Source organism: Ursus maritimus, unplaced genomic scaffold, assembly GCF_017311325.1.
Source record: "Ursus maritimus isolate PB19 unplaced genomic scaffold, ASM1731132v1 scaffold_3, whole genome shotgun sequence".
In the NCBI taxonomy this organism is placed as follows: domain Eukaryota; kingdom Metazoa; phylum Chordata; class Mammalia; order Carnivora; family Ursidae; genus Ursus; species Ursus maritimus.
In genome coordinates this window covers 96,007,578-96,020,103 of record NW_024425563.1, presented here as the reverse complement: position 1 = coordinate 96,020,103, position 12,526 = coordinate 96,007,578, and the positions used below count along the sequence as shown (strand labels likewise).

General features: G+C 51.1%; 1 protein-coding gene across 1 annotated transcript in view; it reads left to right on the top strand.

Moving 5' to 3' along the window:
* PKD1L1 (polycystin 1 like 1, transient receptor potential channel interacting) overlaps nt 1-12,269 on the top strand; it is a 106,031-nt gene extending 93,762 nt beyond the window's left edge. The window contains exon 52 of the mRNA XM_040644575.1: nt 11,774-12,269. The gene's annotated coding sequence lies outside the window, so the exon portion shown is untranslated. The remainder of the gene's footprint in view (nt 1-11,773) is intronic.
* Nucleotides 12,270-12,526: the final 257 nt, after the last annotated feature.

The window sequence follows — 12,526 nt, the reverse complement described above, 5'->3', positions numbered from 1 at the left end:
GGGGGGGGGGGGGGGGGGGGGGGGGGGGGGGGGGGGGGGGGCTGGACATCCCGGGACAGACCCTCTTTTGTATGCTGTGATCTGAGCCAACAACCCGTTTGAATTTCCTAACTTCAGGGCAGCTGTCTTTCATCTTAGCCATTAATAATTAAGATTCGTATCGTTACAAACTGGAAGGGTTCAATGCCTGGAGCTATGCGAGCCACCTACAAATCACATTGTTCTTTGTCTTTTCGAAGTGACTCAGTGCAGTGAAACGCCGCGGGGCTGCCGCCTCTGCACGCTCGTCCTCGCCCGCTTGGCAGTCGCAGGTGCCTCGGCACGCTCTCTGCTCGGCTGTGTCCATCCCACCCGGGAGAGCTGCCCTCCAGTGCGTGCCCCTTGCTGAGCCAGAGGACCTGGCCCCAAATTCGTCCTGATGCCCCGGCCCCATCACCACCCCCCTAGGACCCGCTGCTCTGTGGGAGCGGCCAGGCCACTGAGACTTTGATGCAGCTTAGTGATGCCAGAGGGGTTTTTCCTGCTGATTTTCCTCTGGCTTCGCTTTTATGAACATGGCTGAGTCAGGCAGAAACATCCAGAAGGTCGGGAACAGCCTGACCTCAGGTTACAGTCTGCCTGAGCGGTTTTGGGCCTTTTCTTACAAGAAGTGTCGTTCCTTAGCGCTCACCTGCCCAGAGGAAAGCTGGGTATTTGGTGTAGCCGTGGAGGACTCGTGGCTCACTTTCCACTGCTGTGGACGTGGTTTGCGGAGGAGGGGGGCACGAGCACCCATGGCGTCTGCTTTCGGAGAGGTTCGTGCGTGCGCCCCGTGAGTCAGTGACCACCAGAACACAGGGGGCCATCGAAAGGGTGGATTTTCGTCCCACTTCTTCCCTTAACTTTGCCAGTTTGTGGGCGACCTTAAAAGATATTTAGAAGACTTGACTTTCCTTAACGTGGACAGCCTACAAATGCCAGGGAAACCCGTCCAGGAAATTTGCTGAGCTCCCCCGCTCATATCCTGGACATTTCGTGGTCCTCATTGGGCTCCATAAACCCAGCTTTCTGGACTCATGAACACACGAAACTGGAATCCTTGAGAAGATAACAGGTGATGAAGAGTTTGTTTAAGGAAATACGCACTCGGCCTGGAACGCAGGAAGTATGGTCGCCCTGGAGAGGCAGGTGGGACCGGGGCTTGAGCACCTGCTGAGTGAGATTGGGTTTTAAGCGCTGGCTGGCTGGTGGGTGGGCCTAGGTAGTGACTGAACATCCTGAACCTCAGTGTCCTCCCCTCTGAAGGAGGCTCTCCCAGCACCAGGCTCCTATAATCATTCAACCTGGCTTTGCATTCATTCACCAAGTACGGTGGTGGGCACAGTTCCAGGGGCCGGGGGTGGGGGTCCAGTGATGTCTGTGTCCCCCGAGAAGACAGTATTCCTGGAACTTGGAAAATACAAGTCTCAGAATTGGGGGCAAAGTTCTGAACAACTCTGGTGCCCACTTGGGTCGGCAGCATGGTGTGGCTCTTCGTGGCAGGCTGCGAGGGGCTGTTCATGATGCAGACGCTGGATTACGATGAGGTCTCGGGGTGCCAGGCTGGCTCGGTCGGTGGAGCACATGGCTCTTGCTCTCTGTGAGTCTGAGCCCCACACGGGTGTAGAGGTGATTTAAAAATAAAATCTTTTAAAAAGACAATAAAAAAAATTAAAATGAGGGGCGCCTGGGTGGCTCAGTTGGTGAAGTGTCTGCCTTCAGCTCAGGTCATGATCCCGGGGTCCTGAGATTGAATCCCACATAGGGCTCCCTGCTCAGCGAGGAGTCTGCTTCTCCCTCTCCCTCTGCCACTCCCCTGCTTGTACTCGCTTTCTCCAATAAATAATAAAATCTTTTAAACAAATAAATTAATGAATTACATGAGGTTTCCTGGGAAGAATGCACTCCCCCATAACTCCCAAAAGTCACTCGCTAGGTGAGCAGGACATTGGTTCCGGATTTGACTGAACCGACCCAGCATCCCTGCTGGTCTGCCCGTGAGCTGTGTCTCACCCTCTTCTCTCAGTGCTTTCTACAGAGCCCGGTGCTCAGTGACCACATATCCATGATTGGCCACAAGAAGCTACTAGAATATGTATATGGGTAGAAAGAGGGATGATGAAGTAAATAGGGCAGAACGTTAATACATGATTCCAAGACGAGGTATAGGAGCGCTCAAGTGAACTATTCTTGCAACTTTTCTTGTTCGTTCGAGATGATTTCCAAATGAAAAGATTTGGGGTGCCCAGCCGGCTCCATCGGTGGAACATGCGACTCTTGATCTCGGGGTTGTGGGTTCGAGCCCCACGCTAGCCGTAGAGATGGCTTAAAAAAAATAATAAGTGAAAAGCCCCACGAAAAGATGACAACATGCTAGAGTCAGCCGCGGGTGTGATTAGCTGTGATGGTTCTTGTTGTTTTTTTATAAACTTCTCTTCACGCCTAAGTGTACCTTGGAATTTTTCTGTTCCGTGGACATCACAAGAAAAGCTAATTAAATTTAAGAGAACTATTCAGATGTGATTTACAAATGCATAATATATCAGAAGTAGCAAGAACCAGACAGAAATATTCAAGAAGACAGTCTTCAGAGATAAATTTCCTCTGCTTTCGGGATTGTATTTAAGTCTGCCCATGATAACTTCACAAGACCGAGCGCTCTTGTCGGAGTTGATTCATTCCTTCCTGGCAGACCGAGCTCTGGCAACGCTGAAATATTGTTGTTAATCCCTTTTCTATTTGGATGTGTGCTGGGGTAGCACTTGAGACGCGATGGATAGAAACCAGGACTTCTGTGTGACTGTGAAAACATAATTTATTTACTCGAGCCAAATTATCTCATAGCCGGAGCCAAGAAAGCTGAATTCCTAAAGACTGAACGGGGCTATCAGCTGGCTTCCTTCCGAAGAAGGTTCTGTTTTAGCTGAGAGTCTTTCAAACTACAGTTATGTCCAAAATAATAAGCCAAATATTACATTTGTTTGCCGGGGCAGCTGTCACGGCGCGGGAGCCCCGGGATCCGAGGTGGGGTGCCGCTGGGCCTTGCGCCCTCTGAAGGTGCGAGGGATGGGTCTGGGCCAGGCCTCCCTTCCCCCTCCCCTGCTCCTCGGCTTGGGAAACCCCCCCCCTTCCAGTTTTCCTGGCGTCTCCCCGTGCACATGTCTGTGTGTCTGGTAAGGATGTGGTCACCTGGGGTTAGGCCCCCACCATGGGATCTCATCTTGATGTGTCCATCTGCAGAGTGAGGTCGCGTCGGCAGGCACTGGGGTGGCACCTCAGCGTCTTTGTGTGGGGGACTCATCACAAATACCTTTGAGCAACTGTAGCTATTTGAAGACAAGGACTATATCATCTCAATTAATTTCAACTTTTTGAGGAAGTTCATTCCACTAAGGTGATAAAGGTAAAACACAAATTTCACGAACTGTCTACTTTTTCCTCCACGTCGAGCCTCCTGTGGGGAGGCTTTCATAGGACAGGTGTTTGTGCATTAGGGTCTGTTGATCATCATAAAAACTATAGAAGAAATGAATCATCTGAGTTCTTGGACTCTGAAAAAGCTTAGGTAATAACCAAAAATGAATCCTTTTTTGCCACTTGAAATGGCATTTTAAACTAGGAGCACAGTGGGGCACTTGGGTGGCTCAGTGGAGCGTTCGACTCTTGAGTTCAGCTCAGGTCATGATCTCAGGGTCGTGAGCTCGAGCCCCACGTCGAGCTCCACACTCAGCAGGGAGTCTGCTTCTCTCTCCCTCTGCCTCTGTCCCCCTGTCCCCGGCACTCTCTCTTTCTTTAAAGTAAATAAGTAAATCTTAAAAAAAATATATAGGCACACGATTGAGCCTCCCCCTGAAACCATGGGTGTCTGTGTACCACACCTTTGGTAAAGGGCTGACCCCACCCCCAGCGGCTTGGATGGAAGTGTCTAGCCAGGATAGACCCTGGCGCAGTGGTTCACAGGGGATGCTGCATCTGGCGATGTGTCCTGAGGAGCTCATCCTGCATCATGACGTCAAGGGGTGAGGCAAGTAATTGGAAGTGGGACCAAGGGGAGAGGAGGAGCAGAAGCTAGAGCCAGACCCCATACTCCCTCTCTGACATCCCCAAGTCTCTCTCGGATGGAAGAGAAGGGGTCTGAACTACAGCAGGCACTGTGGGCGTACCAGACCCAAGAATGTCCCCACTCACTGCCCCGGGGTGAGAATGTACTGGACCGGGTCTGCAGAATTAGAGTGCTTGTAGAAGGAAGCTGTGGAAGTCTCTGCGACTGGGGACCCCTGGTCTAGGACTGGCCATCCTCTTCCCGACATCTCCCACTGCTGTGGATTGTCTGGAACGGGCTGAAGAGCGCGAGAATACTAGCCTTTGGCCTCAGAAATGTAGAGGCCTTAGGAAGGCTTTCTGTGCGGTGAGCAGAGCTCAGTTGTTTTCCAGAGATCTGTGCTGGCCACGGGCACATTCATAACTACTGCATTTCCTTTTCACCGTCTTCCTGGCCCTGTTGTCAGGCAAGCAGCAGGGAAACTGGATCATCAAATTTCAGGAGCGTGAGCAGACCATTCAACGACCCTAGCGTGCCCAATGCCCTGCAGACGGTGAGCAGGTTTTGTTCCCAAAGCTGCGACGACAACGTTTCTAATCCTCAGACGTGGCTGGTTTCTTGAATGCTGAGTCAGAGGAGAGGGACGGCGAGCCGGGTCGCGGCCGTGGTCAGGACGGTGAGGTGGGGCAAAGCGATGGACCCAGAGGTCATGGGACAGAGCAGAGAATCCAGAAATAGAGCCACGCAAACAGGCCCAACCAGTTTTGGACAGAAGTGCAAAACAATTCAGTGGAGGAAGACCAGCCTTTCCAACAGTGATGCTGGCGCGATCGGACGGACGGCCGCAAGAAAGAGAGAAAAATAGTGCAACTTGCCCTCACACCTTAGAAAAAAATTAACTCCAAACAGAGCAGGGACGCAAATGAAAATGTAGAACCACAGCATTTTTGAAAAAAGAACCAAAGAAGCAAATCAGCACAGTCCAAAGATCGAAATGAGAAGCTGTGCTCTGCAAGCCCCCCTGGGAAAAGGGTAAACGGACAACTACATGTTCGACAAAGGACTAGTTTCTAGAACATATGAAGAACTCTCGGAACTCAGCAATAAATTACAAATAATCCAGGTAGAAAACGGACCAAAACATGAGTGGACATTTCACTGAAGAGAACGTCCAGAAACTTCCGAGAAGATGTGAGCCCTAGCAGCCACCAGGGAGATGCAGGGTGCGACCAGTGAGGCGTCACCCGCACCCATGGCAATGGCTCGAGTAAAAGTGGTGACACGAAACGGGGCGCGCGTGCAGAGAGCAGCTCTCTCATCCGTTGCAGGTGGGGATGTAAAATGGTACAGCCCCTTTGCGGAACAGGCCACTTCTCATAAAATGAAACACGAAAACTTAGGATCCGGGGATGTTACCAGAAATGATACATTTATTCCAGAGAAATGGAGACTAGTAGTCACAAAACCCTGTGCATGCACATTCCTAGCTTCCTTGTAATACCCCTAAGCAGGGAAACCTCCCCGATATCTGTCACTGACCGAACAGCTGAACTGTAGGGCCTTCGTCCGTGCCACATTACGCAGCACGGAAAAGGAACAGCGTATCCGTGCGAGCAGCGACCAGGGTGAGTCTCCAGGAGTGATGCTGCCTGCAAGCGCCAACCTCGGGTTACGTAGTATACGATCGTGTTTATATAACACGCTTGAAGTGGCAACATTATAGCTGGACTGCAGATTCTGGAGCAGGAGGGAGAGAGGCACAGCTAGAATAAGGCAGCAGGAGGGACCCTGGGGATGGAATGTTCTGTATCTTGACCATATCAGATGTAACGTCCAAGTTGAGATGGTCCTGTGCTTGCGCGAGATGTTACCGCTGAGGAAAGCCAGGTAAAGTGTTCGTGGGCTCTCCGTACGAGTTTTTATAACTGCACCTGTACCTACAATCTCTCAAAGTTAAAAAAAAAATCAGTTTAAAAATAATTTAAGGTTGTTATAACATGCAAAACTAACATGATGGAAATGACACTTTATAATTAATAAAAAATGTAATGCTTTCTCGGGGCGCCTGGGTGGCACAGCGGTTGGGCGTCTGCCTTCGGCTCAGGGCGTGATCCCGGCATTATGGGATCGAGCCCCACATCAGGCTCTTCTGCTATGAGCCTGCTTCTTCCTCTCCCACTCCCCCTGCTTGTGTTCCCTCTCTCGCTGGCTGTCTCTATCTCTGTCGAATAAATAAATAAAATCTTAAAAAAAAAATGTAATGCTTTCTCTAGCAGAAAAGAGAGCAGCCCTGATCAGAAATGCGCATCACAACCCACGCTGCTTCCTGGCACCTCCTTCCTCCAGCCCAGCCTGGGGTTTATCCTTTCCCTCAATTATCTTTCCAGGGTGAAAGTTCCAGAGCACGGAGGCATCTGCGATCCTCCAGGGGTGGCCATCTGGAGTGCTCTGAGTTCGGCCGAATGAGATCCAGCCCCGTGCTGGGCGCCACACCACGGTGGAACTTGGAGAGTCCCTCTTGGAAGCTCAAACCTCGGAATTATTTGGGATCAGGGTCATATGTTTGTGTCAGTAACCAGATACCTGCAGAGAGAACGCCGGCAGGAAGTGTGGGTAGAAGAAAGATCGGGGCATCGGCCAAGCCCGAGAGATACAGGAGCTCCGCCCAAAGCAAGAACCACCCTCCCTGACAAGAGCTCAGCGAACGGGCAGCTTGCTCCTTACCAAGCAGCACGTTTCCGCCACGAAGGCTCCCCGGCATCCCAACAGCATCAATACCCCGGAGCGAAAGGGACGAAGGAAAGCGAGTCACCCAGGAACGTGCAAGTTCGCTGTCCACACGCACCGCTAAATGCTGTCTCTGCTCTAGGTCGGCCACTTGACGGGCCACGCAGCCGGCGGGCTTTCTGGCGGGACATCTGTCCGCACGGTCTAATTTCTTCTACTTCTGGACCCATGTTTGCGCCCCTCACCTAAGAAGCAAATGGAAATCCTCGTGGTGCTGGGCAGGGCCAATGCTGTACTTCATTCACGCTTTAGACCAGAGAAGTTAAGGCTCTGAGAGAGCGTATTTTCAAAGACCGTTGAGATTCTCCATGGGACAAATGTTCTGATTGAATGACTAGTAGAACAACTCGTGAGCTCAGCTCATGTTTAAAAAGATAACGGTCACCAGTTTGTTCTGTGGGCAAAACTCCTTCCAAGATAAATAGTCTTGCCTTCATTCCAGGTGGGTCTGGTTCAAGATCGGAGGTGCCTCTGAGGTCAGTAGGAGGTCCGGGTCCCAGGCACGGGGACGGCAGTCTCAGGGAGAGGCCAGCACAAACGGGACTGAGAAGTCTGTGAGATGCCGTGAAAGAGGAACTTTTAAGACACTGACCCGCGTACCAGTGATACAATTGCATTTCCGGTCCCTTGTCCCTACTCCAGATTTAAGTTTACCGGAAACTGATGTCTTAGGTCGAAGACCTTGGCACATCAAAGAACAGAATTGGCTTTATTATTTGTAAGAGAAATCCTTTCCTCATTCCACCCAACTGTAAACTACATTTTTTGATGATGCCCCCATCTCCACCTGGCATTGCCCTACCCCCACCGTCCCCATCTGACATTTCTCTGAGTCTCTTCACTTGCTGGTGACTCCTGGAGCTCCTCCTCCAGCCCTGTGTGTACTTCCTGTGTGTCCAGAATGATAAACGAGAGTCCAGGGGTAGGGCGATCGGGAGAAGATGAGTTCTGTGATGCTGTGGCTCACGGGAGCCTGGTTTCCCTTCTCCTCAGCCCAGCGGGGGTCATCTGGTCTCAAAGGACCTGCTTCAGTTTCATTGCCTTTCTCTGCTCAAGGCACTGATTTCTGTCCCGATCTTTAGTATTCTCTTTCTCCTGCTGGCATTAGGTTTGAGTGGTTCTTCCTGTCCTTCTTCAGACAGAAGCCGAGGTCACTGGTTGGAGACGTTTCTTCTTTCCCGTTACACACATTTGGCGCTCGGTTCTCTCTCAAAGGATAACGCACCCCACCGGCTGTTACAGGCTGTGTTTTCATTGTCATTTAGTTCAGAATACTTTCTCATTTCCCTTTGGCTTCTTCTGTGACCCCCATCGATCATTTAGAAGTGTGTGTGTTTTAGTCTGTGTGTATTGGGATTTTCCAGATGTCCTTACGTAACTGATTTCTAACGTTACTCTGTTGTGTCGGAGAACATACCTCATGTGGCTCGAATCCCTTGACAATTCTGAGACTCGTTCTGTGGCCCCAAACGTGGTCAGATGTCACAGGGAGCGTGTTCCCTTTGTCGCCGAGAGAGCTCTCTGTGGCAGAGCTCCTGGAGGCAGGGCTGGCTGACGGTGCTGTTGGAGGCTGGTGCACCTGCTGGCTGTCTGTAGTTCCACTGGTGTCGGTCAGGATGTGGGGACTGAAGTCACATCCTGTGGCCGTGGCTCACCTGCCTCTCCTTGCAGCGCCTACAGCTTTTCTCACTTTGTCCTTATCCTCGTTCCTCCGTACAGAGTGTCCTTTCTCTCGGACCACTTTCAAGGTTTTCTCTTTATCGCTGGTTTTGAGCAATTGGGGTCCGACGTGCTCGGGGTGGTTTTCTTCGTGTCTGTGATGCTCAGCCTCGCTGGGTCTAGGAATGTACAGCTTCCATGAAAACTGGAAAATCTGGGGATGTTTCTTCACATGTTTTCCTGACACCCCCCCCTTCACTGGCTTCAACCACTTGTCAGGCCCCCTGACGTTGTCCCACAGCTCACTGGTGTCCTTTTCCCTTAAAACATCTTTTTTTCTCTCTGTGTTTCTTTTCAAATATTTTAAATTATCTACATCCTCAAGTTTGCTAATCTTTCCTTTCCCAGTGTCCCATCTTCCCTGAATCCCACCCAGCATATATATTTATATATATACACACATGCAGTTTATTTCACACTTTATAGTTTCCATCTCTAGAAGTTTGACTGGTTGTTTTTTTTTAAGATTTATTTATTTATTTGAGAGAGAGAGAGCGCGTGCACGCACGTGCGTGCACAAGTGGAGGGAGGAGCAGAGGGAGAGAGAGAATATCAGGCAGACGCTGCCCTGAGTGAGGAACCTCATACGGGGCTCGATCCCACAACCCCGAGATCAAGACCTGAGCCCAAACCAAGAGTCGGACTCCCAGCCGACTGAGCCACCCATAGGCGTCCCTGAATGGTTGGTTTTTTTTAAACGTATCTGCCATGTCTCTACTTCACTTCTTGACTATCTAGAAATCCAGTCATAATAAGACCTTTGGTTTACACCTGCGAATTCCAGCGTCTGTCCGCTCCGCATCGGCTTGCACTGTTTGATTTTCCTCCTCATTTCGGTCACATTTCTCCACTGCTTTGCATACCCACTCCCTGCTAAATACTGGTTTGTGAATTTTACCTTGTTGAAGGCTGGATATTTTCATATTTCTATAAAAATTCATGAGCTTTGTTCTGGGATGCAGTGAGCTCCTTGGAAAGACTTTGAGCCACTTGACTCTTGCTTTGAAGACATGCGAATGTGGCGCATGAGGCCTCGCGACCATGAGGTTGTCCGTTCCGGCCCGTGTGGGCACCGGGCGCGGCTCTGACCCGCTCGGCTGCTCTCGGCCTGGCCTTGAGGAATTTCCCCTCCGCCGATGTGCGGAGGGCCTCTCTGGGCCTCTCTCCTCTGCGGGGCCCCTGCGAACGCCAGCTGCTGGGACCCCCAGGCCCTCACCTCTGCCCCCAGCCCAGATAGCCTACTGCGCCCTGCCTATGCGCCCCCTCCCTGCACCGCAGCCTGGAAACTCAGGCAGCGGGCCGCACATGCTGGGGCTCATCTTGCTTGCCCCCTGTCTCCCAGCAGAGGGATGAACTGTTGATTCACGGGAACCCAGGGATGGGTCCCCCTGCCTACACCGAGTGGAAGCACTGGGACAACTAGAGTCCTGACTCACCGAATGCTTCCATTCACATGTGATTCTGGGACGGGAAAACGAGCGTGTCTTGACAGGAGCCAGACCCCTGACTGATGGGGGCCGGGGGTGGGGATGGAGGGGCTACAAAGAGCCATGAGGAGTCACTTGGGGGCCATGCACATGTCATCGCCTTGACTGCGGTGATGGTTTCCGCCCTAAACACGCGAAGCCTGTTGTTGGCACCAACAACCTTCAGGAAAGTCATCGAGAAGTCGCACTCCTGAGCCAGCCCGCTGGTGGCATTCCCGACTCCGGCCTGGAGACCCGCGCCTGCATCCAAGGGGGGCTCTGAGTCAGAACCCGCAGAACGTCCATGCAGGCCCTGCAGTGCTGCCCGGGGTTCTGCTCACGTCCTCCACGGGGCTGAGTGGCTGTCAGGCCGTGGCTGTGGCTATGGCCGTGGCCGAGGCCGAGGGCAGAGCACTGAGAGCTCCACTCCCCCCAACAGCAGCCGCGCTGGGGGCCTCTTTCCTTCCATCTTGGTCAGTCCCAGGTGCTAACTAGGAGGCCGTTGTTGATTACTGGCGAAGCGGGGCATGTTTTTTAATGTGTGCTGGCCACTTTTTTTTTTTTTTTTGGTAAATTATTCATGTACTTGGCCCACTTTCCTTTTTTTTAAAGATGTTTTATGTATTCATTTGAGAATAGGACCTCAGGGAAGGGGGGGGAGCAGAGGGAGAGGGAGAAGCAGGCTCCCCGCTGAGCAGGGAGCCCCACTTGGGACTCAATTCCAGGACCTCAAGATCACAACCTGAGTCAAAGGCAGACACTTCACCAACTGAGCCACCCAGGTGCCCCGGCCCATTTTTCAATTGGAAAAAATATTTACTTCTGTGTCTGATTAGAAGAGCTCTTTATTTAGTAAGTGTGTTAATTTGCTGGGGCAGTCAGAACGCAGTAGCACAGATCGCGTGGCCCGGACAGAAACTGAATTCCTCCCAGTGTTGGAGGCTGGAAGTCTGAGATCTGGTTGTCCTGAGGCCTCTCTCCCGGGCGGGGAGACGCCGTCTTCTTCTGTGTCCTGACCTCCTCCTCTTATAAGGGCATCAGTCAGATGGCATTAGCGCCCATCCACACGGCCTCATTTTGCCTTAATCTCATCTTTAAAGACCCTATCTCCAAATACGGTTACATTCCGAGGTTCGAACATGGACGGGGCTGTCAACATATGAATTCCGTGGGGACGCAATTCGGCCCATAACACTAAGAATTCCAGCTATTCTACCGACTTCGTTTTCTGCCTTTGAAATTCCTGTTGATAACAAGTACTAACAGACCATCTACATATAGGTGTGTGTTTTTCTATTGCTTGGCTCATGCCAGCCACTGTTCGCAGTTTTGGGTTTTTTTTACAAACATTAACTAGTTGAGTCTTCACACAACCCTGAGAAGTAGGTTTTATTAGCATTTGCCTTTGTGTCGGGGCGCAGAGGTAAAGTAACGTGTCCTGGGTCCCAGAGCGAGAAGGCGGTGATGCTAACAGGTGAACCCAGGCGCTGGGGTTCTGGAAACGGCATTTACGCATCAGGACATCCTGCCTCTCGGGGGGAATAGATTCCACGGAAACTTCACCCCAGGTTGTACTCACACGCCCGCGTCTGCTTCTCAGCATCTGCCCTTGGGGTTCGCTCCACAGAACCTTCTCCGTCCTGACAGTTCATAATACGGATTGATCTTTCCGTCCGCTACTTATGTCAGGTGGATTTGGAATTCGTTTTGGTATAAGATGGTTTTCATTTTTTCTTTCTAGCCGCCAGGCACAGAGGACTGTTGGCAGCCTGGTGCCACGCCAGGGCGCTCTGGAACACCGTCTCACTGAACCTGCACGACGCCGTCTGCCGCCGCCATCCGGGTTTTACAAGGACAAGAGCCAAGGTTTCAGGAAGGCACCAATGATTCCAGTTCACACAAGTATATGGAAAACGAAGTCACCATCAAGGTTTGTCTGTCACTAGACCATCACTCAAAACCCTCTTCCCAACAGTTCCGATTGGGATAAGATTCCAGCTCTGCCGTTTTCCAGAGGGTTCCTTTCCCAGCTGCCCTAGAGCTAGGTATTATTATATTTGTTTGCTTATTTGTTTTATGGAATCCATCCTGGTATCAAAAGACTATCATCTTATTTTGTGAAGTTTCTGTTCTAGCTGTGAGTCTCACTTCCTATAAGTTAGCACATAAATCTAATAAATGCAATGAAATGGACTGGGACGGGGGCGCCTGGGTGGCTCAGTCGATTAAGCATCTGACTCTTGATTTTGGCTCAGGTCATGATCTCAGGGTGGTGAGATCGAGCCCCACATTGGGCTCTATGCTCAGTGGGGGATTTGCTTGGGATGCTCTCTCTCTGTCTCCCTCTGCCCCTCCTCCCCTGCTCCCTCTCAAAAAAAAAAAAAAAGAGGAAAAAAGAAAGAAGAAAAAAACAAAAGAATTGGACTAGGATGGGATTTTGATTTTTAAGTAGGATTTTTGAAATAAAGTCCTCATTTTGTAAAGTTAGCAATTG